The 22,049-nt window shown below is 36.4% G+C and overlaps 1 long non-coding RNA gene across 1 annotated transcript in view; it reads right to left on the bottom strand.

The window, feature by feature from the left end:
• The window catches only part of LOC106039294 (uncharacterized), a 302,419-nt gene that overhangs the window by 122,428 nt on the left and 157,942 nt on the right, over positions 1 to 22,049 (bottom strand). The window contains exon 3 of the long non-coding RNA XR_001209156.3: positions 14,547 to 14,662. This is a non-coding gene — a long non-coding RNA (uncharacterized lncRNA). The remainder of the gene's footprint in view (positions 1 to 14,546; positions 14,663 to 22,049) is intronic.

The following is a 22,049-nucleotide window of genomic DNA, read 5'->3' as shown; positions in this document are numbered from 1 at the left end:
GGGGATATATCTCCCCTCCACCCTTTTTACAGTTGCATTTTGGGGACAGCGTCTGTTTATTCTGCTCTAAGCCTGGTGGAATGAAACAGGATGAGAAAATCAACTTGTGTAATTTAAATCATGTATTGGAGATGAATCTGGTTCTGTCATCAAGGCACAAACCTTCTGAACTGTTATTTTTACAGCTGAGAATCTGTATCTAGGAAAGAACTTAAAAAGACAGAAGCCAAGATGCATAGGATTCCAACACAAAATTTTAGGAGAAATTAAATCCAAAAGGCTGAAACAAAAACAAAATAGGGATCCTGAAGCTGATCCTAAGTCTAATAACTAGGGATCCTGAATGTAATCGCTAGAAATGTTAAGGATGAGCCAGTGTTTAGTATCAATTTCTCTTTCCTTCCCCCCAAGCTTACACACTGTTCTGCAAGCCAGGGCAGCATGCTGGGAAGAAAGATTTCTCTATGCAGCCTCTGTTTCTGATTTCCCTTCAGCACATATTTGCTGCCAAGTGAAAAAGCTGTGTCCTTGGCCAAACGGGTCTTTGGTGAAACCCCTGTGGTCCTTCTCCCAGTCACACAAACATGAGAGCAATTTTCAGTGTAACTAATATTCTATGTGTTTACTTAAAAATGCATAAAACACATAGTTAATTTTGTTAATTACTGCCTGCTGTCAACAGGCAGTTACTTGAGGCAAGCACCAATATTATTGCCATTTCTGTCCTCTCCTTTACTTCACTCATTGGAGAACGTTTCCTCCAAAACTACAGCCAGGAAAACATCTAATACATTTCCTTAGTTGGTAATGACAGAAATTTTAAATCAGTACTTTAAAAATATCTTCTTCAGATGTTATTTTATACTTTTCAGGAAATACTTTGTATCACAGAATAAATACAGATAATGAAAAAAGAGGAACTCTTCTACCTGTTCCTTGTTTCTAGCCATCAGTTTACTCAACCATAGAGGGGAGACAGGAAAAAATAAATCAAGAAGGGAAAAGGTGACAGATGCAGTGGTGAAGAATGTGCACTTGTCTGTCACCTATCAATAGCTTGTCAGGGAATTACAATGAAATACATATTGTATACACATGAACAGGAACCTTGTGTGGACCCAATGCAGATCTTCTGCAGAAAAATAAACAACCACAAATGATGGAAATAACATCCAAGCATTTATCTAATAGGTGCTAAGCAATAAGTAGCCAAAGTACATAATATAAATAGATAGGTCTTCTTCTAAATATCAGGTGAATACAAAAATACTACAAAATTATTCAGGCACATCAAATGCCTTGGGCTTTTTCCATCCCTTATGTTATAAGACAGTGAGCTATTTCACCTTGTAAAAAAACATGAACATTCAGACAATCAAACAACGACAAAAGAACTGAAAGGTTCCCTTTTTTCCTTCTTTTCTATTTCTGGAGGATGCTTTGACCACTACATCATTTTACCACAGATCTCCAGGAATACTAATTCATCCTCTCCTAACTGCAATGGCTTCAAAGGAGAGTTTGAGACATCACTACTTCTGGCAGACCAGTGGTTCACACATTTTTTGTGAAAAGCAGATGTGACCTCAAATTGCCTCTTTTGAATATGTTTCTGTGACATGGGGGTAAAAGAATGAGGTAGGACAACTGATAGATATATTTTGTGAAATTAACAGAATTTCTGCGTATTATTTAGTTCCAAATGACAGGTGGAAAGCATCTCTTCAGTCTGTGCTAGATATTCTGTTCTCTTCCAGTTATTGCATACTGCACAGCTTAGATGGGTGTCCATCCATCCCCATACATGTAGGGGGGCTGGAATTCCCCTTGGTGATAAAGCCCACAAGCCTCGGGAATCAATGTTCTTCAGAGGGTTGAATCCCTGGGCTTGGATTATAAAAAAACATTTATGTACCACAATCCTTAAACTTAAAAGACATTTAAATAATTCTCACTCAATTTTAAAACATGTTGAGTGCATACAATTCACAGTGAAAACTTTAGGTATTAAGCATTCATTTAAAATAAAAATCAAATCAGAACATAGCCGACTTTTTCAGCTCTGAAATATAGATTTAAAGCAATAAATTTTCCTAAAGTATTAAAATTGGGTTTAGTTATTTACCTGTACTGTCTCACTTTTTAAGATGAATATATTAATTTGATATGACCTGTAGAAATTCTCAGTGCTTTAACAATTGATGATTGGATGTGTGTTTGTATGTGAGATGAGGCTTACCCGATCGAGCACAAAAGATGCACAGAAGTTTCTCTGCTGAATGACCCCCATAGAGAAAACCAAGGTTCTTTCAGCCTTTTGGACAGTAGACTTTATGATAAATTTAAACTACAGATGCCTTAATAAATGCCTCTATCCTGAGAATATTATATTTTCTGTTCTTCTTCAGGGCTTCTTTTGTGGGGGTGTGTGGACATCTCTGTGTTGCATTCAAACTTCAGAGTGAAATGGGCAATCATATTTTTGGTATCTGATTTACACTTTATCATTAATATACTAGAAGCATTCTGCTATTTGTTGGCGGCAAGACCTTTGGCTCTAAAGCTGCACCAGGATATTACTCTGAAGGCTCTCTGTCCATAAATCAATTTTAATTGTAATAGTATAGCCCAGAAAATTCTGCTTTCACATATTAACTGTATATGAAGATGAACTTCAGTAGAAACATGATTCACAGACTTCATCTGAATCTAAACCTTTTACATCTAAGATTTAATTCCTATTGTGCTTTTTACTGTACTCCATACTTGGGCATCTGACAAATACTAGAACAGGTTTCCTTTCCTCTTAAACATTTTCTCTATCTTCCTTTACCTTCTCAGTCTATAAAATGCCTAACAACAAATACCAGACAGTTCAGCCAGTGTATCTCGTTACTGAGATGCACAGAGGAAAAAATGTAGAGAACAATTTAATTTATAGTTAATGCATTCCTGAAACAAAGCAGTGTGCCTCTTCAATGTCTTACTAACATAGCACAGTGTAAGAAGTTGCATTTTATTCAGGTCCATTTAGCCTATGTTCTCAAGGAGGAGAAGAAACCTGAAACACCACAGAGATGTTTACAACCTAGTTCATTCCCAGGCATTCCTAAATCATTTATTCCCAGACTCATCCTAGCCAGCCCAAGGGGAAAGTCTTCACTTCTTTAAGCTCCTAGAATAGGATCTTTACTTGAAGAAAAATGTAAGAAAGTCTCTCTCTGGGGTCATGGGGACATACTTCTCCAGACTTCTTAACCTTTACAAAGGCTTCCAAAAATAAGCTTTTGGGGCTTGCAGACAAAAAGTAAACAGCTTACAAATAGGCTCAACCTTCTTTCTTCAGCCAAGGAACACCTACTGCCAAGGTGAAGCTGATGTGCTTTGCCCTTTCCCTAACCTCTGAGCAATTCCTCTGACAGAGGTGCTCCAGTCCAAGTGTTGGATGGACCAGGAAGCACCTCAATGAGGTTAAACAACAGAGCACTGGCATGAGCTGTAGCTGCAAGCCTTATATAGAAGCAAAGCACTTTTACTGTTGAAAGGGGATGCACACTCAGTATGCACAAAGAATTCCCGTTTTCATTGCTACTTGAAAGAAAGGAACATGTCAGTGAGCTTAAAGCTGGTAAGAAACAGGTTTTCAACATCACAGTTCAGAGGCTGCCTGGCTCCTGCATGCCCTACAGGACCATAACATATAAAAAATATATTATAACATATATATTATACATATATAGCAAATATGAATTTCTTTTCTTTTATCCATAGGACTCCCAGGTCTTTCTTTTTGCCGCTGGTCTACATAGGTAATCATTACCATTCTTGCAGTCACATAGACCTGTACGTGAATATCTAATTTAGCAAGAACTCTGGCACTTTAACTGATGAGTAGAAAAGAAAACCAGACCTCTTGCTATTTTTTTTTTTACTCCTCTTTATTAACGAGTGAAACTAATCAATGACTAAAACTAAGTGATTTAGCTATCCTTTGATTTTGTTGAAGCTTTTCAAAGTCATACATCAACTGGAAATAAAGCTGAAGGATTAAACACCTCCAAGACAGAAGATTAAAAGGGATCTGACTTTGGTAGGATTGAGATGGTAACACAGTTCTGGAATTAAGCAGTGTTTATGTTACTATGGGGTTAGAGAAAACAGGCAGTTGCTAACAGTGGTCTAATTAAGAAACCATTATTTTAAGATAGTAACATATCTCTGGGTTAGTCTCTTACCTTTTCATCCCAACTGTCTAAGCTGCACCGTTTACTACAGTATCTACCAATTCCCTACCTCTAAAATCTCTAAGTCAAGGCCTATCTTACGCAGAGGTATAAACTGTGTGAAGGGCACCTGTAGATCTCTGATCTTCAAATTACAGCCAAGTCCAGGAAGAAATGTTGATTCAAACACACTGGCAACACGGGGATATCATGCCAAAGCATCACATCTGTTGCTCCTGCAGAAGCAGGGACCATGGCTACAGCCTTGGACATTTGAACTACCAATGGGAAAGAAGAATATCAAATACACTGTGTATGTTATACTATTAATACTTTTTTTTTGCACAAAAAGTATATTTATATGTATGTAGCATACGTCTGCATGTGTATGTATATTATATATTAATTGATAAAACAAAATACACACATCTATATATGCCATGTGTACACATACATTCTATGTTATAGTGTACTACGCTGTCTGTCAGTAATACATTGTAAGCACCAGACACCTAAACATTTATACACACCAGCATCAACCAGTAGTAAAGAAGAGAGAATATATTCCAGGACAACTCAACCAGAAATACCCCTGAGGAAGAACTGAAAAGATCTTCCCAGGTCCAAGAGGAGCTGAGCACCAAATATCTTCATGTTTCATGTGAGCTTCACACTTATATTTCTATGTTGATGAAAACATTCACTTTCAGTCTAACTTAAGTTTCTTTTTCATTCACATAATTTTCTGTCAAAGCACTTTTATCATCGTATCATGGCTCTTTGCTTTAGATATAATCCATCGTTCTTTCCTGCAGTTTAATTTCATATTTTCCAATAACATGACAGGCATTTCAGTTTTAGTTATGGCTTGTTTTTTAAATGGAGACTAATTTTTAAAATAAGTTGCAGTTTTAGTGTAAGATAATTACATTTTTGTAAGAGAGACTGTCTCTTTTTGCTGCATCAGCTCTCCCAAACCTTTAGCAATCTGCCAGTGCAGAACCACATAAAATCAATAGGTGAAGTCCAGCATGGTGAAATTTTTTTCCATTAATAAAATAACTTTATTAACCTCGAAAACCATAAATTGCTGAAACACTTTTTGATAAAATTGCCTCATCTGCATAAGAATCAACAGCAGTATTTGTAAAGTGGCTGTATTGGCTGTAAAGTTTGTGGCTATATTGGTGCAAAGTGGCTGTATACATGCAAGATGATAGCCTGATAAATCTCTGCTGTATATTTTGCAATATTAAAGGGTTTCCTTTTGTTTATTTCTGTCAACTTTCTTTAGTAGAGCCAAACTTAGTGAAGTCAACTTAATGGAGTAAAATGATGTATCGCTTCCCCTGCATGTCCTGTCTTTCACCTAGGTTTTGCTCAAGCTCTTGAAGCTTTCTGATGTCTTTCATATACCTGCTGGTGTCAGCTGGTATTTGGGATTTAAATAAACACGGGAGAAAAAGTAGGTTGGCTACTTTGATATTTACATTTTTTTAGCTTTTTATTTTTTTTTCTGGATATGGTAATTTTTTTTGCTGCATCAGATTTTTGAGAGGAAACATGAAAATTATTCACTTTCTAACAGTTCCTTGGCTTAAGTTCAGAAATACAAAAGAGTCCGGAAATTACAAAGGATCTTGGTTGTTTGTTTTTGTCCCTCTGGCACAGACAAGAAATCAAATTCTGCCAGTGGTGAGAAAGCAATTTTACAATGATAAAACTGGGCTGTGCTCATTGGGCTAACTTCTGCTGCATCTCTGTTTCTATTTTTAGTGGCTTTCATTCCAGAAGGACCTGAAGCAAGGTACATAACGCAGCTGATATTTGTCGCTGTTATGCTGTTCACCACTTAGAAAGACTACTATTGATTTCAATAAACTTTGGTTCCGACAGCTAGAATTAGGCAATTTTCCTACTTCAGAAAAGAAAAAAAAGAATTGGTCCCTGGCTACTCTCATATGGTTGCCTCTGCTGTCTTCAGTATCAATCGGGTAGCTCCAAGCTTCCAGTGCTAAATCTAATAACATAAACCAAAAGGTTCCTACTGAATTCCATGTGCCTTAGGTCACACTTTCAGTAGTTCAAATTCAGCATATTTTATTCCAACTACTTTGAGTTGCACCCAGTTTTTGTTTAGGGAAGGAGTTTTACCTTTATGATCTGTCTTCACTCTTCCTTTCACCCCTGGAGAGAGATGTTTTCCAGGTAGTAAAGAACAACCACTGCCTTTGCCTCCAATATTTGAGCTCTGCTATTACTTTTACAACAAGGACAGGTGATTATTTGTTCTTATTCTGGAAGGACCCTCTGAAGCCTACCCATTCTTACAAGATCTTCTAGCATCCAACCTAGTTCTGAATGGTTATTATTAGAGTGCAAGGTCTGACTCAAGTCCTCATTTTAAACAAGAATAAAGTTCCTTAGCATAGCAGAACAAGTTATAATCAAAAGAAGTCAGATAAAACTTTCATCTTAAATTTCAGGTTCTCTTTGAAAGATATTTTTTTTTCCAGTTTATTCTTCTTTAATCTTTTTTTTTTTTTTTTGATTCTACTTTCTGTGTGACTAGCAGGTTAGCTTGAATAGTTAATATCCCTATCCAACATAAAAGCAGCATTACAGGTGGAGTTACAATTTAACTTATACAAGTGTAAGCACAAACCCCGAGCCTAATAAAGTCCTGCTATATTTCCAATCGACAGGTGGGGAAAAAATTGTTTGAAAAGTGTACAGGGGTGTCAATTAAATATCCATCTGAACCAGAGGTCTAAAACTTGAGGAGAGAATTTAGGATAGCACTTGTCAATGGCAAGATACATTCCAGAACATTCTGGACCTGATGGCATATACTTGATTGGTATAATGAAAATGTGAGTGAAACAGAAAAAAAATTATATTTTATGGGTACTTGAAAAATTCTTCTGCTCTGTTTTTGAAAGGGCAAGCTCATTGAGCAAAGATGATGGTGTAACGCTGAACTGTTCTATCTGAGAGACATATCTTACTAGTAAAGAAATAAAATCAGAAAATTATTAGAGTTGTGAAATGAAGTATGGAAAGGAGCATAAACTAAAAAGATCTAAGATGCACTGCATTACATGATGGCTTATGGGGCTAGGACTTAAGAGAAGTAATTTAAACTCTGATCTCAAACACCTAAAAGACCTAAGACCTGCAGTAAATTACATACTCCTCATGGTCTTTAAATTTCACAAGGATTACATGAATGTCAAATATGTTGGGCACAATCAGGTGCTTAAACAGTGAGAGGATTCAGACAGATAAGTCTCTCTGTAATAGGAAATGAGAACACAACAGTCAGAAAACAGACCTATCAAACTGACAGGCCAGCAGCTTAAAATCTTATGCTCCTACATGCTTAGCCTCTGTTAGGACTCGCCCTGCAGTGGTTTGATTTTTTAACATTTATGCAAATAAACATTTGAATATATACTCACTTGATAGTCAGTAGGATCAGCCTTTAAATCCAGCTGAATTCACTCTGTCCAGTCCTATTCTTAAACTCCAGTGTCAAAGACTCATTACTACATATGATGTGTATCTAAAAAATAAGATCTGGTCTATACCTCTGAGTATATTAAATATGCAACATCCAATATGGATTATCTTTCACAGAGGAGAAGTATCAACTTTTCAAAATTTACCAAGACAGTGAAATTAAACTGATACATAGAACTGTGTCTTCTAGTTGTTCAGTTTACACAAAAACGTATTTTACTGAGTATAAGTTTTCACTGTAAATCTGCATCAAAAGACAAAAAAAATACAAATTATTCCACTAGTCAATAAAAATTAAGAAATAGATATAATACCACAGCCAAACTATATTACATAGCAACATATTTTTCACATGGTTATGTACAGATATTCAGCCAGAATATTGCCTAAAAATAGGGTAGCACTCCAATAAACATGAATTAGAGATGATCAAGAAGGAAGCAATTTCTCATTATTGTCCTAAAAGAACTCACAAAATAGATGAAAGGTTTTCCTAGAAAACCAATGCAAAAGATTGAGTAGCAAGACAAATGCCCTATTTCAGTAGTTAATGTGATGAGATTTTGACCACAGGTTATCACTTGTTACAGGAAAATGAAGACATGTAAGATGTGTCTAAACATCTTCTGTTTTATGGTATAAGGAAAGTAGATGTGGATCCACCCCCAACATACAACTTTTACAAGAGTACTTGATATTATGGAACACTAAATTTGATGGAAGGAGAGGTTGTATCTAGCCTGCGCTCAATATTTATTTCTACAGACACTTTTCATTTCTAACTATATTTTTTGCCTTTATCATTCAGGAGGCATGAAAAGATTACATGACCTTTGAATCATCCATTTTTAGATTCACAGACTAAAAAAAAAAAAAAGACTCTTGAAGGTAAAACAAGTAAAAAGAGTCTTAATGACAGAAAAAAAACCTATTGCACATGCTGTAGCAGCAAGAGATGTGTGAAAATTTCTTATAACAACACTTTATGCAAAATTACAGACAGTCATTTTCAGATTAGAAGTTTGGACAGAGAATGCCTCAAAATACATAATTTCAAATAGCAGGCCATTAAGGTTTCTGAAAACCCACAGATGTTTCTGTTTACTCTTTGATAAAATGCTTGGCATTAAAATAAGTCTCTCCAATAGATTCTGAGATTATTTTGTACATTTCCCTGGAAATATATTGGACTTCATGCAACCTATTTGTTATAATTGATACCAAGTCCAGCACCAGAAATGCAATTTTGGTGAAAAGTTGATCATGGAAAATTCTAGAGTCAGATACTTCTCCCTTGGGCTTGCCAGTTGTCCCTATCACTAGGGTACCAAAACAACGTTTCCCATCCAGTTTGTACCTTTGGAGTAGCTTAGTGACAGCCAAAGCAGAGGAAAGCAAATGCTATTTTCCAAACCAATCATTGCCTTCCCTGATGAACTGAGGAGTTGCAGGCAACTGGCTGTTTCACTGGACCTTTGTGAGAATATCTTCTGTCCACAAACCACCAGTTTCTACAGTTACCTTTCATTGTCTGGGCAGTTCTGATTATTGGATTTATTTTTTAAATGAAAGGTACAACTACCAGTCACCTATGTATAGGTGATCCTGGTCTGATGTCTGGGATCTGAATTTAAATCTCCAGATTGAAAATCTCAAGCTGAAAAAACAGTTCGTACTCTAAAAGCTGCAATAGACTGAGAGCTTTCAGCTGCCAAAGAGGGACAAGAATTGCACAGGCATGTTCTAATGGGGGAGTCTGCAGCACCGTTGGGGACACAGAAACCAACAACCACATTGCTCAAATGCAACAGCAAACCAACACTGCCCCGACTGACCTTTCAAGTACCTTTTTACTTGCCCTTGATTCTCTACCAGCTTGTCCATCTGGAAAGGAGAAGGTGGTCAGACATTGGCTGCATTTAGTGGTGCAAATTCACTGTGGCTGGAAAGGCGCTTTTTAGCAAGGTCTAAATTCCACCACCTTTGCCACTGACTCATATAATATTAATACAGCTCAAATATGAACAAAGAAAAAGGTCTCTCAGGGCTTGTCTCTGTTTGGACTCACAAGTTCTCTTTCTTAGTGTGCGTAACAAAGTTTAAGTCAAACATTGAAAGTCACAGAACAGAGAAGACTCTTAGAAAACAAGCAGCATGCACACTGAAATGTTAATGTTGCACTTGTGTGGTAATTTTTTAATGATTTGGTACTAGAAGAAATGTCCAAGGGTTTTATGCGGTCATAAACAAGACAACTGTAAAAAGAACCAACATCAGTAGAAGTTTCTGACTTTATGTTAAATATGCATATATGTCTCAGCACTTTGGTATCACCTAAGCAGTGCATTAAATGAAAAATCCCAAAAGATAATTCTGTGCAAAGAGCAGCATGCCATGCATTTTATGGAAATAATAAATGCAAACAATAATAAATAAAAAAAACTAAATTCTAAATAAAAGAAAAATATTTGTTTTATTATTATTTTTATTTGCTTGTGACAGTGCTCCTACTTAGACAGTCCCTTAGCAGGAACACTAGTTTGGTAGAGAGCAAATCTCTTTCCAAACTGCGATGCAAACTATAGCAGAATACAGCTAATGCTTTAAAAATGCGTAAGATTTAACTATTTTTTTTCTATATATTTTTGAATATTGAGGAGATTGTTGCAGACAGATTGTTGCCATCACATCCGCAGTCAAAATGAAGTGAGAGAGCAGAGGCATTTTAGCACAAGAAATGTCTCCTACAACACCTAGAGACCTTTTCTGACACTGACAATTCACTAAGAAAAGAATGCTATGAATAAGCCAAGCAATACAATTTTTTTAGATAAAAATATGGTTCAAGGGCAATCAGCAGTGCCCTCACTGTCAAACTTGTCAGCATCACTTGACAACACCGATCATAACTTGCTACTGATTCATCTTAGACCTGACAAAAAGAAGAAAGAATTGCACTGAACCCTCTTTTGGGGAGATCATGACCCAGAAGATTCCAGACGTTATTTATTATGTAAAGGATGCACAGAATATATAGGATTTCTCTTGAGATCTGGCCCCTTTTCAAGACGCTCTGCAGGTTATGCAGAAAGCTGCTCACACACAACTGTGTGCACAGATTAACTGGCCCTACAGAATCAGAATAAAAGTCTGTATATTCTTGAGCACCATCTACTGGTGCCTCTTCTATTAATAATTGCACCATTCCTACAGTGCACCTTAGTAGAGACAGACAGAACGAGCACTTGCTAATTCTCCTTCCACGAGACATCTCACTAAAGATGTTGAAAATAATACCCATTAATTTCCTGAGCTCTATGTCAAACCCATTGGGGAAAATGAAACTATCTTTGCAAGTCGTTCTTTTTACCTCTCTTTGTTCTTTAAATTTCAGAAACCTGTCCCTTTCTCCTCTAGCTCTTCAATGATGATTTTTCAATGCAGTCTCCTTATAGCTGTATTAATTCATCTAAACCTGTTTACATTATTCTTTGTTTTTCTATTTGCTAAATATAAGTCTAATTCAAAGCTCTTTACAGTTGCAGCAGCTTACCATCTGTTTATGAGTTCTTGACTAGAACTTCATTCATCAGTTTTTAAGGGAAAACATGAACCAGAGTAAACATAAAATGCATCCCAAAGCCTGGGTTTATAAGATTCCAGTAAAACTTCTGGAACTTTTGCCCATGAATAAGTCTAGAAGAGAGGTTCATTCTTGGTTGCTATACCTAAAATATTGGTAAGGTACAATACCAAATATACCTTTGACAACTTTCCTTAAGGCATGACGTATCTCGGTTATGTCAGAGAAAAATCTCAGCATCTACTGAAGGGTAGAAGTATACTTGTTGCCACTTTGTTTATATCATGGGATTATTGTGCTTAAGACACAGGCAGCTATCAGCAGTTGTATAGTCATTTGGGAGCATCCAAGGTCAACATCCTGCTAATGGAACAGATGTCTTGCTGTCCTTAGAGAATGCAAGGGTAGACAATACACAGTTTTGTTTTTCCAAGTTGCCTGTCACTGCACAATCATCCCATGAAGTCACTAGTTATGCAAATACTTTTATGTTTCAGGATTAGGTTTGGTCAGACCTAACCAAGTATTGGCTTGTATCTTGAAAAAGTTGGGGTAGAAAGCAGCAGAGCATTCTTTACAACTCTGAGCAATTCACATAATATTAAATTTCAACATCTAAGCTGCTACTGAGAAGGAATACAAATAAATGAACATTCTTTAAATGTCAATTAAAAATCAACAGTCCCTCAGCAATCTTAGTACAGCGGGGAACTGTTAGAGTGTTTGAAAGATATAAACACAGTTTATGATGTTAAAAAAGTGAACTAAAAGTATTTTTTATAAAACCAAAAAATGGCTTTAAGACATTAACATAAAATATTAAAATGATGTGGAACATCAGAATATTATAAAAATATTTTAAGCCAAAAGCAAATTTGAAGTATGGTTCCACATATGGGAATAGATCAAATATCATTATTATTCAGTTTCTTACTCTCTTACCAACACATCAGACATATATGAAAGAAATTAAAAATGAAGGGTAAAACACTGGCATTTCTAAAAACTATATTACTCCAGAGATATAAAATCTGAAAATGTGCATAATAGGAAAGTAAACTACAGACTCTTGTCTTTATTATTGTTCACTGGAAGATGTAAGAAAAAATACTGTTAAAAGATATTTTGGTTTTCTAGGGTTTCTTTGAAGAAATCCTGCTGAGAAATTGGATATATATATTTATATAGGATATATATGTATAATATATATGTGAATATAAGATGGGTATTTACAGAGCAAACTTGTTTGCAGTAACAAGGAAGCCTTACATAAAATATAAAGCTATTCAAGCACGATAAGGACAGTATATGTAAAAACGTGTTTTTCAGTTTTGCTAGGTAATTTTGTTTGCCAGTCCAGATACATCACAGCATTTTCTTTGCATGGCCTAGGCTCACAGGTTCCCCAGAAACAGCTGTGTACCAGCATGCCACACCAGCACGCACATTCTGTCATCTGTTTTGGCAGGGGGGCCTTACTCAGAGGTGAAGGGATCACGAAGAAAAGCAGCTGCGTGGGCAGAAGGAACAGATGGTTTAGGCAGTCTGAAGTGTTTCAGACTTTGCAGGTGATTAAGAGAAGATCTATAATGCAACCATGCCCATTTTTGTGTCTGTGTGTGTCTGTGTGCCAGAACACCCATGCCACCATCTCTAGGTTAATGACACTTCTCTTCCTTTCTGATCTCCTTGAGATCTCTTATAGGCTTAAACCTTGCACTTAACTTTTCTGTAGCTAAATGACACAATTTTCACCCCATCAGCAGGGCTCTGAGCCACCCTGTGCTGTGAACAGCCAGGTTATCTCAGCGGTTCTGACTTTTCTATGTTCATGATTCTCCTCCCCAGGACAAATGGCAATGGTGACTAACGACCAGGCAGCCTTAAAAAGCAAACACTCGTTCAACAAGATGCCCAGCCAGTAGATCTAACCTCTTAGAGTTTTTCCCACAAAGTTTGAGTTCCTGGACAGCTGCTGGCAGCTGGCCACCAACCTTTCTGTAGTTTGTTATTTCTTCAGTCAGAAGAGTTCGACTCTTCCATCTTCCGAAGTGACAGATATAGACTCCTGGGGGCAAAGATGAATTTGCCAATGCACACTAATGTGAAATTTCCTGCACAGGCCTCATCAAGGGAGAGCTTCACCCGTAAAAAATCCTTAGGCTTCTATTATCCCTCTTTGCCCTAACGAAATGCAGTACGTTACTGAAGAAGGGGAACATGGAATAAATTATTGCATTTCACAATATTTCTACACCTTTTCTAAGAAGGTTTCCATGGCATAAAAATTATTATATTTTTAATCAGTCCTACATTTGAAAAAAAAAATCTCTTGCAATGTTCTATATTCTAAAACGTATATGAGGAGATTTCTCTGGCACCAATAATTTTGGGTTTCCTTTCAAATACTGTTGCCATCAAATCTAACCTTAATTCCCTGCCTATTGGCACCCATAATAAAATTAAAACCACAATTACACATTTCAGACAAAGAAAACAATCAAACCTACAGCATGCAGAAAGAATTCAGGCATCTGTAATTAAATACAAGAGTATTTGATACCAATATAAAGAAAGATTAAATATTAACTAAAGTGCACAAAATTAGAATTGTGACAAAATCAGGGTTGATTTCACACACCTGTATTTCTCATACTCAACTTGATACCTTTCTTCTTTGGAAACTGCTGAACTCCCAAATTCTGGAATTAAGCTAATTTAAAGTGTCAGCCTCTGCTTTTCCCAACTCTCCTCTTTTTTCTTTTTTTTTTCGTAACAGGACATGTTTTGGGATGAGCAGAAACAGAATTATTATATCATCATTTTTTTATGATTTAATGACAGTTACAATTATATGTTGTAACACATCACAAGAAAATACTTCTAACATAGGTCTAAAGTGATGATTCAGGAGGCATTGTGCCATGGAGGGCTTCAGCTTTTCTGGATTACATCTTCTCAGTTTCTGTGCAGCAAAGAAGACAACAACCAACATTCTGTCTCTACATCTTTAGATTAAAACCCACTGTTTCTAAATTTATTTATGGGAAAAAGTCATTTAAATGTATATGAAATACCTAGTAAATATCTACATGGTGTAGCAGATGAAGGTATGAAGAAGCTATGATATAAAGGTATTTTGTAATAACTATGGATTAGTCTTGGTTCTTTGTCCAGAACAGGAAGAAGCTACAGACACTCTAAGGATATTTTCATACCTTGATTTCTTCAAATGCAGATGAAAGAAATGTGTCGGTTCATCCCAAGAAAAAGAGAATATCTGTCCTCCTGCAGTCCAAGCAGCAGTGCTATTTCAGTTATGCTGAAGATTTCTCTACAGAAGAAATACATTTTGTCATCAAAGCCCTGTCAGAAATCCCCTCCTGAGAGGTTAGCCTTAAACTTCCTCCATATCCTTCATGGTCAAGCCCTGTTTAAACCTAATTCTCAGCATCTGTAAAGTTTTTGTCACAAAACAGAAACAGTTGCTCCTCCAGGTCCTCACTAGATATGATGTACTGTTAACTATTAACCTTTCATAATGCATTTTTGATGACCAAAATACATAGTTTATGTATCATATTTGTTGCTACTACCTAGTGTTGAGTTATAAAGTAACTTACATTTCCATAATAGGTTTTCAAGATGGTTGTAAAAATGATATGGAACATTACTGTTACAGAAAATCATTCTGTAGACATATGTGATTTATTGGAAAACTGCTTAAGGAAAATAAATCTTCCTTTTGCAAATATGCTTATTTAATGTCATCTTCCAAAAACAGTCCACAAAAAGGCTATCTAACAAATCAGAAGCTACGATAGAATGTCACATCATTGTTCTTGTATTTATTTGCTATATGACTTCTAGAGAAGAAGAATTTTTTTTGCTCTACCAGAGGAATAAGTAAATAGATCACAGAGACCTAAATGACAAGAATTTGCCCTTAAACTACCAACAAATTCTAGACTGAAACTATTACAGATGTCCATGATAACCAAAAGCAGCTACTTAGTTTCTGAGGAAAAGAACTATTAGCTATAGCATTTTCAACTCTGACCTATTATTAGTTATCAAAATCTATCTTTGACAGTCGTCAATTGTATAGTGTGTCTTTTCACAAAATGAGCTCCATTCCTTCTTTTCCTGTCAAAGGGAAGGGACTGATAGCACCAGAATTCACCCTGAGCCATTTCTGAGTGACCTTAGATGGGAGTCAGCTAAACAGAACACTTACACTGCATTTCTAACCTGGCAACTTTCAGTTGAACCTTATCTTTTCATAGTAACTTGCACAATCTTGGATGAAGAGCAGAAGACTTTCAGGAGGATTTCAAAATGCAGCCTGCTGGAGAGCCAATGAGCACCTCTAGGATGCATCTCAGGGGCCTCTGGGGCTCTGCTCTCAATCAAAAGAAACAGGGCTGGAAAACAGGAGACATTGTTTCTTACTTGATTACTAATGTTTGCAATAAACCACTGCGTTTCTATTGGTGTAATTACATTTACCAGTATATGAAATAATATCCTTTTTTGGGCTAACTGCTTCCCTACACATAGAACCTCTCAGGTTAGCAGTCCTGCATACCTACTACCTTGGCTCTTATGGAGTTTAAAGAAGGAAGCAGCTTAGATTAAATATAATTTTGCTAATAAATCTGCTTGATTTTCTGACCTAAGACTGCAACAACAGCCACTCCCTTCGAATATTTTACAGAGTAAGGATTTGGCAGTGTTTTACAGTACTATAAAACAGAGGATGCACTTTGAGTTATTTTCATAACTCCTAAATATGTACGAGTTATTTTCATAACTCCTAAATATGTACGTGCACCTACTACTCTAACTGTAGGTGTAAAGAAAATGCACGTTACCGTATCGGTACCTCACAGTTTTCTTGTAATGTACTGTTTTCTGTTGTCATTTAGTCTTCATAGGTGGGTACTATGTCACTAAGAAACTAAATGGTCCAAACCAAAAAGACAACTTGGACAATGGAAGGAATTGATGCAACTTTTCAGAAGACCAACACGAGTATTCAAACTGGGCAGTCTATCCTTGCTGACTAATTTAGAACACTTCTCAATTAAGTTTCCTGAAAGACAAATCATTACTTGGACAAATCATCAAGACAAATATTTTCAAAAAAGATCAGAAAGAGGAAGTAATTCTTGATAAAATATTTCTCTTTTTAACATGGAAGAAAATAAATGAACTACCTGCTCATACACTGTAAGCATTCTTGTTGCTATAGAATCATTACTATAGAACATGGCTATAGAATCAGGCAGGCTAAAGAAATATGGAAGATGTTGAACAGGTTGAGTTTCTTTGTTTTCTATTTTACCAAAACACAGAACATCTAAACTCTTTTTCTCTAGGTAACCTTAATTGAAGAACACTTAATAAATGCTCAGTACAGATGGACAGAATGTTACCTAATTTTATCCCCTGTCGCAGCTGGTCATGAAATTGTCTTTGAATCTGTACTCATCCATTTCTCTTAAAAGCTTGTCATAATAGTGTTAAGCCTTTGTTTTTCCCCCCGTGCAGTGACTTCACAGTGAACTTTCCAGCCCCAGCAAGGGAATGAATACTCTCTTCTCTTCTCCATGCATTCCCCTTTGCTTGTGTCCATAAACCCTGACATTTCTAAACCCTTAATATTTTATGAAGTTTCTGCTTACCAAAAGCTGTAGGTCAACCCAATATTGTGTGAATGATCTGGTGCCCTCTTAAAATGTGCATATAATCTATAACAACAACACATCTCTGTTACTCTGGTGCAAAGATCTAACTGAAATGGATTCTGAATTTGCCTTGTCAGTCCTTTAGTCTGTACATGCTGAACCCCTGCTGCCCGATTCATGAGTGTCAGGTTCAGACCAAAGATAAAAATGTATTGTAACCTGAATGGAAGGATCACTTTCCTCTAATCCTGGACTGCAAACACAAAAATACATGAGAAAGAATATGTTTTGTACAAATGGGTTTGTAGCGTTTAGGTACCTTACGCTTTGATTTCCATGCTTTCAAGTAAAAATTCTGTAGTCATTTGAATTTAACTATAGCTGGGTTCAGTTCAGGATTTGTGCTGCTACAATGACTGCTTGGTTTGAATTCTTTGTCATTTGTATATGTTGCCAGATTTACTTGCTTTATAATATACCTTATATCTGGGAATGTCCCTCTAAAGAAATTATAGATTTCTATATGGGGAAGAAATATCTTGAAGTTTTCATGTTTTTATCTTTTGTGTGGCTATATTTAAGTAAGCATGATAAACGCTACATTTCGAAGATGTCGTGGTCATATTGTTGTTGATCGTTTTGACAGCATTCTCCTCAACTATAATACAGTATTGTTATTGCTAGCAACAGGCCATAAGCTATGTACTGTTTGCAAAGCCGCAGGATGGAGGCTCAACACAATTGCTTTGTCTGAGCTTCTCTCAGCCAGCCTGCAGCTTTGTTACACTCAGTTTAGCCATAACAGTGGTTTTGCTAATTGAACAGGTGTTTGTGGCTAATTTGCTTTACTTTTGTTTATCTTTGTGAGCTACAACCCTAGGTTGATATAGATAGCAGTGACAAGCAGTTGTTCCATGCAGAACAACATATTTACAACTAACATCACAACGCAGCATAGAGAAACACAGACTGGTACAACAGCGGGGCCCGGAGAAGTGGAGATGTGGCACAGAGGATGTTGGGCATGGGGTGATACAGGATAGGACATGGGATGGGCCTGGACACTCCATGGCTATAAACAGCTCATCCATGGTTAAAGATGTGCACACCTGAAGCTGCGCAAAACAAATTTTAGAAAGAAAACAAAGAAAAAGTATCTGAGATGTAAAAAGCACCACCTACAGTAAATACATTCAGATATGTCATGGAGCTGCAGATCAGTACAGAAAGAAAAAAGTGTAAGAGTGTGGAAGCAAATATAAAAATGATCCCAACTGAGTCATAGAACAAGGCAGAAAGCACCAAAGCAAGCATGATTCCCAACTGAAACTTGTATGTTTTCAACTATCCTTACAATAAACCCCTGTCTCTCTTTCTCTCTCTCTCTCTCTCTCTCTCTCTCTCTATATATATATACACCAGGTGTATTTCTTCTTTGCCTATAAACAAGGTTTTGAACATAAAGCTTTACAGCACTGAAAAAGGTACTCTAAAGGTACGCAAATTTTGTGTATCTTCATTCACTTACATTTATTTATGTTAGTCCCAGGCTCAGGTAAATTGAATTATTAAACAATGCTGCTGAATATCTAAAATGAGCTGAAGAACAGAAACTCTTTGGGCAAAAAAGAGAGTCAGGCTTAAGAAAATAAAAATGAAACACCACAACCTCCATATCTCCAGAGATGCACCCCAAATTATGAATGCCAAGTTGCCCCCTAATATTGTAAGAATTGAGTTCGTGTGTCTCTTTCCCATGCTGTTATCCCTGATATGGTTAGCACTATTTGTTGGCCAACGTGTAGGACTCAACAGGTACTGATAGCCTTGGGGTTAAAAATGAGAACATACTTAAATAGAAGCTGAAAAGGAAGGAAAAAAAGAACAAACACATTCCTCTCTAAAGTATAAATTTGTCTGTGGCTTCCACTTCACCTTTTCTTCAAATTTGATCCTTATTATTTCAAAAATAGTTCTAGAAATACCAGCAAGAACATACCCAAACCCCGGAATGCAACCCAAGATCAGAAGCTCAGAGGCCAACACTTGTAATGATCATCTGTGGCTCATTCATTAATGGCACTATCTTTCAGTCTGAATCATATGTGAAAGCAAGGGATGTCATGCAAATCTATACCAAGAAACACATTTGATCTTGTAGAGTATTTAGAAAATGTCATTTTGTTGAAGAAGTTATTCCTAACTTTCAGTATTTTTTTTTCCTAAAACTGTAACAGAAAAAGATGCTACAGGTAAAAGGTGTTTTTATTGGGCCAATGTTCTGTGCTTTGAAGTTAGGTAAATGTCTGGAGGCTTATTCTGCCTCTAAAGCTATAAAATAAAAAAAATAAAAAAAAAATAATAATCCTAATAGTTTCTCAAATTTAGTTAATCAAATAGTCTGTTAATTATCCAAGCGATGGTTCCTTCCTTTAAACCAATACAGATAAGAAAATTCCAGTACTTGCCCTCTTTCTCCCTAAGAATAATTGATCAAGTAGATTAAGGTGCTGCCACTTCATGCAGGAGAAACAAAATCAAGATAGCAACATATTTGTACTGGCTATTTTGAAGGCTGACAGACCAGATAGGAAGATAAATTCTCAGACACACCAAATGCTCTTGAGCACAACAGCAGTCCAAGGTTTTGCTGATAAACTTCATCCCTTTCCACATGTCTTTTTGCAGAAGGAGTTGGAATTATTCTGCCCCAGTACCCCAATAATAAGGTCACATCAATGATGCTCTTATTTTTTTCATATATTTACATGATATCAATACTTCAAACCATTTAAATAAAAGGACAACCGTGAGAGGTCATAATGTTGATGGGATGTCATTATGTTGATCATAAGATGTAAATGAGATTAAATGATGTAAGGTTACAAAATGCTTTTACTTAAGTCACAGAGATTAAATAAACAAGTAACACAGTAATGGAACACAAAAGCTGAGCAATCCTGCTGAATGGAAGCTGGACAAACTACCATATGTGTAAGAAAGATAAAAGGTAGTCCTGTTTGCAGGCTGCCTTGCACATAATGTACCTAACTGGCCTATTCATACTGCATTTCCACAAATAGCACTACTCTCCGGAGTTGGAGAAAAGGGCAGAGAAAAAATAAAATACCTTTCTTGACCAAAGCACAAAGCAACAGGTTTTTTTTCTCTTCCCCTTAAACTCCATCCAGACAACAACAGAATCAACTTTAAGGCCCTTGTACCATGTAATCAGACAAAGCAATGGTAGGACAGTGCAGTGGACCTCCAGAAACAGAAATGCTTTCCTGCTCCTTCAGCAGATGGATAACAATCTTGGCCCGGTACAAGAAATAGAGGCAGCAGCATGTCCTTTGTACAGTGCTTTGGGATGCACTGCCATGGACAACTGCAGAAGAACTGCACATCTCATTTCCAGGAATGTTGCTTCTCTGCATGCACTCAACTCGAAATCAGATTTTATACCAGTGAAATACTAGAACCCAGTTCAACAAAGAAATCACTTATTCTTTATTATCAGTTTAGCTGAGTCACAATGGAGTGAGACTGTTTTGTTTTGTTTTTAAAGTTGATTTATAAAAGCACTTTTTAATCAGTTTTTGCAGCTAATTACATTATTTATACTCATCTAACAGCATTGTTTATTATAGGATCTAAAATCATAGAATCATAGAATGGTTTGGTTGGAGGGGACCTTAAAGATCATCTAATTCCAACCCCCTGCCATGGGCAGGGACACCCCCCTAAAGAATTTGTCTGAAAGTGTGGTTCATTCATTTAGAGGTGAACATTAATGAGAACACACTACAGGTCTTTGGAAGAGCCAGCCAATGTTTCCTCTCCAGTTGCAGAAACAACAGCATCACAGAATCACATAATCCAGTAGGTCTTTCATGTTTCCTCTGTATCTTAGAAAAACTAAAGTGGAAAGACAACTCATAAATAATATCCCTTCAGGTCTTTCTCACATATCTTATCTGTAGAGTTTCCAAGAGCTTTTTGGACAAAAATACAGCAGAAACAGATGTAGACATGAGCTGTGCATAATTCAAAGCAGTGCATTTTAGGGATCTGTTACCAAAAAGTGCTATAAATAAAATTAGTTAGGGCTTACTTGTGCCAATATAAAACTTAATCTAGCATACCAATATAACCTTTATAAGTTATTAGAGCCAAATTGTTATGCACATGCACTTTTGGGGGATGTTCTTTGGTTACACAATTCTTTATGTCAACAAGTAACAATTTTTACTTACTTTTTTTTTTTTCTGCTTAATACCCACATGTCCCCAAGTGCTTTTTAAGAGCTATGAGTTTATCTGTTTCTCTTTCACCAAAGGGATGCACAGAGAAGCTCTAATTCTGAGTTATTATACGTGCAAAGAAATGAAACTACATCTTTTAACTCCCAGTCTTCCTCTCCAAACACTGACTACTGCAGTGCTCATATTCTGAGGTTCTGATATACTGAATAACAAAAGAAATTTCAGAAAAGTAAATTGTTCTATGACCCACAATGATTCAGACTTGCATGGCATCTTAAATACTGTCAGTTTCAAATACTTATGAAAGTAGAAAGCTTGATTTCCAAGACCATCTCTACCACTATGCTGTTCTCCTGAACACCATAACTGTTAGTTAACTAAGCGTTAATTGGGGTGAGGTCATAGTACTGGAAATGTTGATGATTACTAAGTAGGATAGTGTCTTTCTGAGAGACCTGTTAAAGTCTGGCACAGAAGGTTTAACAATTATTTCAAGTTATTCCTACCCTGATTTTATGTGTTTTTTGCTATTTCAGTGAAAGCTTACTTTTTTACAGAATAACTTTGTTCATATAAAGGTTGGTCTGGTAGAAGTAGTCAGAGAAACTGAATCCCTTTGAAGCATCAAGGGTAAAATGGGTTCATTTCAGCAAGGTCTGGTTTGCTTCTCTAGCTTCAAAGGATGTTCAATCAGATCAGCACACAGCATACTGCCACAATCCACTTCCAAACAAACTCACATTGCACATCTAAAAAAAAATAAAAT

This window comes from Anser cygnoides, chromosome 6 (genome assembly GCF_040182565.1).
Source record: "Anser cygnoides isolate HZ-2024a breed goose chromosome 6, Taihu_goose_T2T_genome, whole genome shotgun sequence".
Classification (NCBI taxonomy): Eukaryota; Metazoa; Chordata; class Aves; order Anseriformes; family Anatidae; genus Anser; species Anser cygnoides.
The sequence above is the reverse complement of the archived record's forward strand: the minus strand, read 5'-3'. Positions and strand labels throughout refer to the sequence as shown.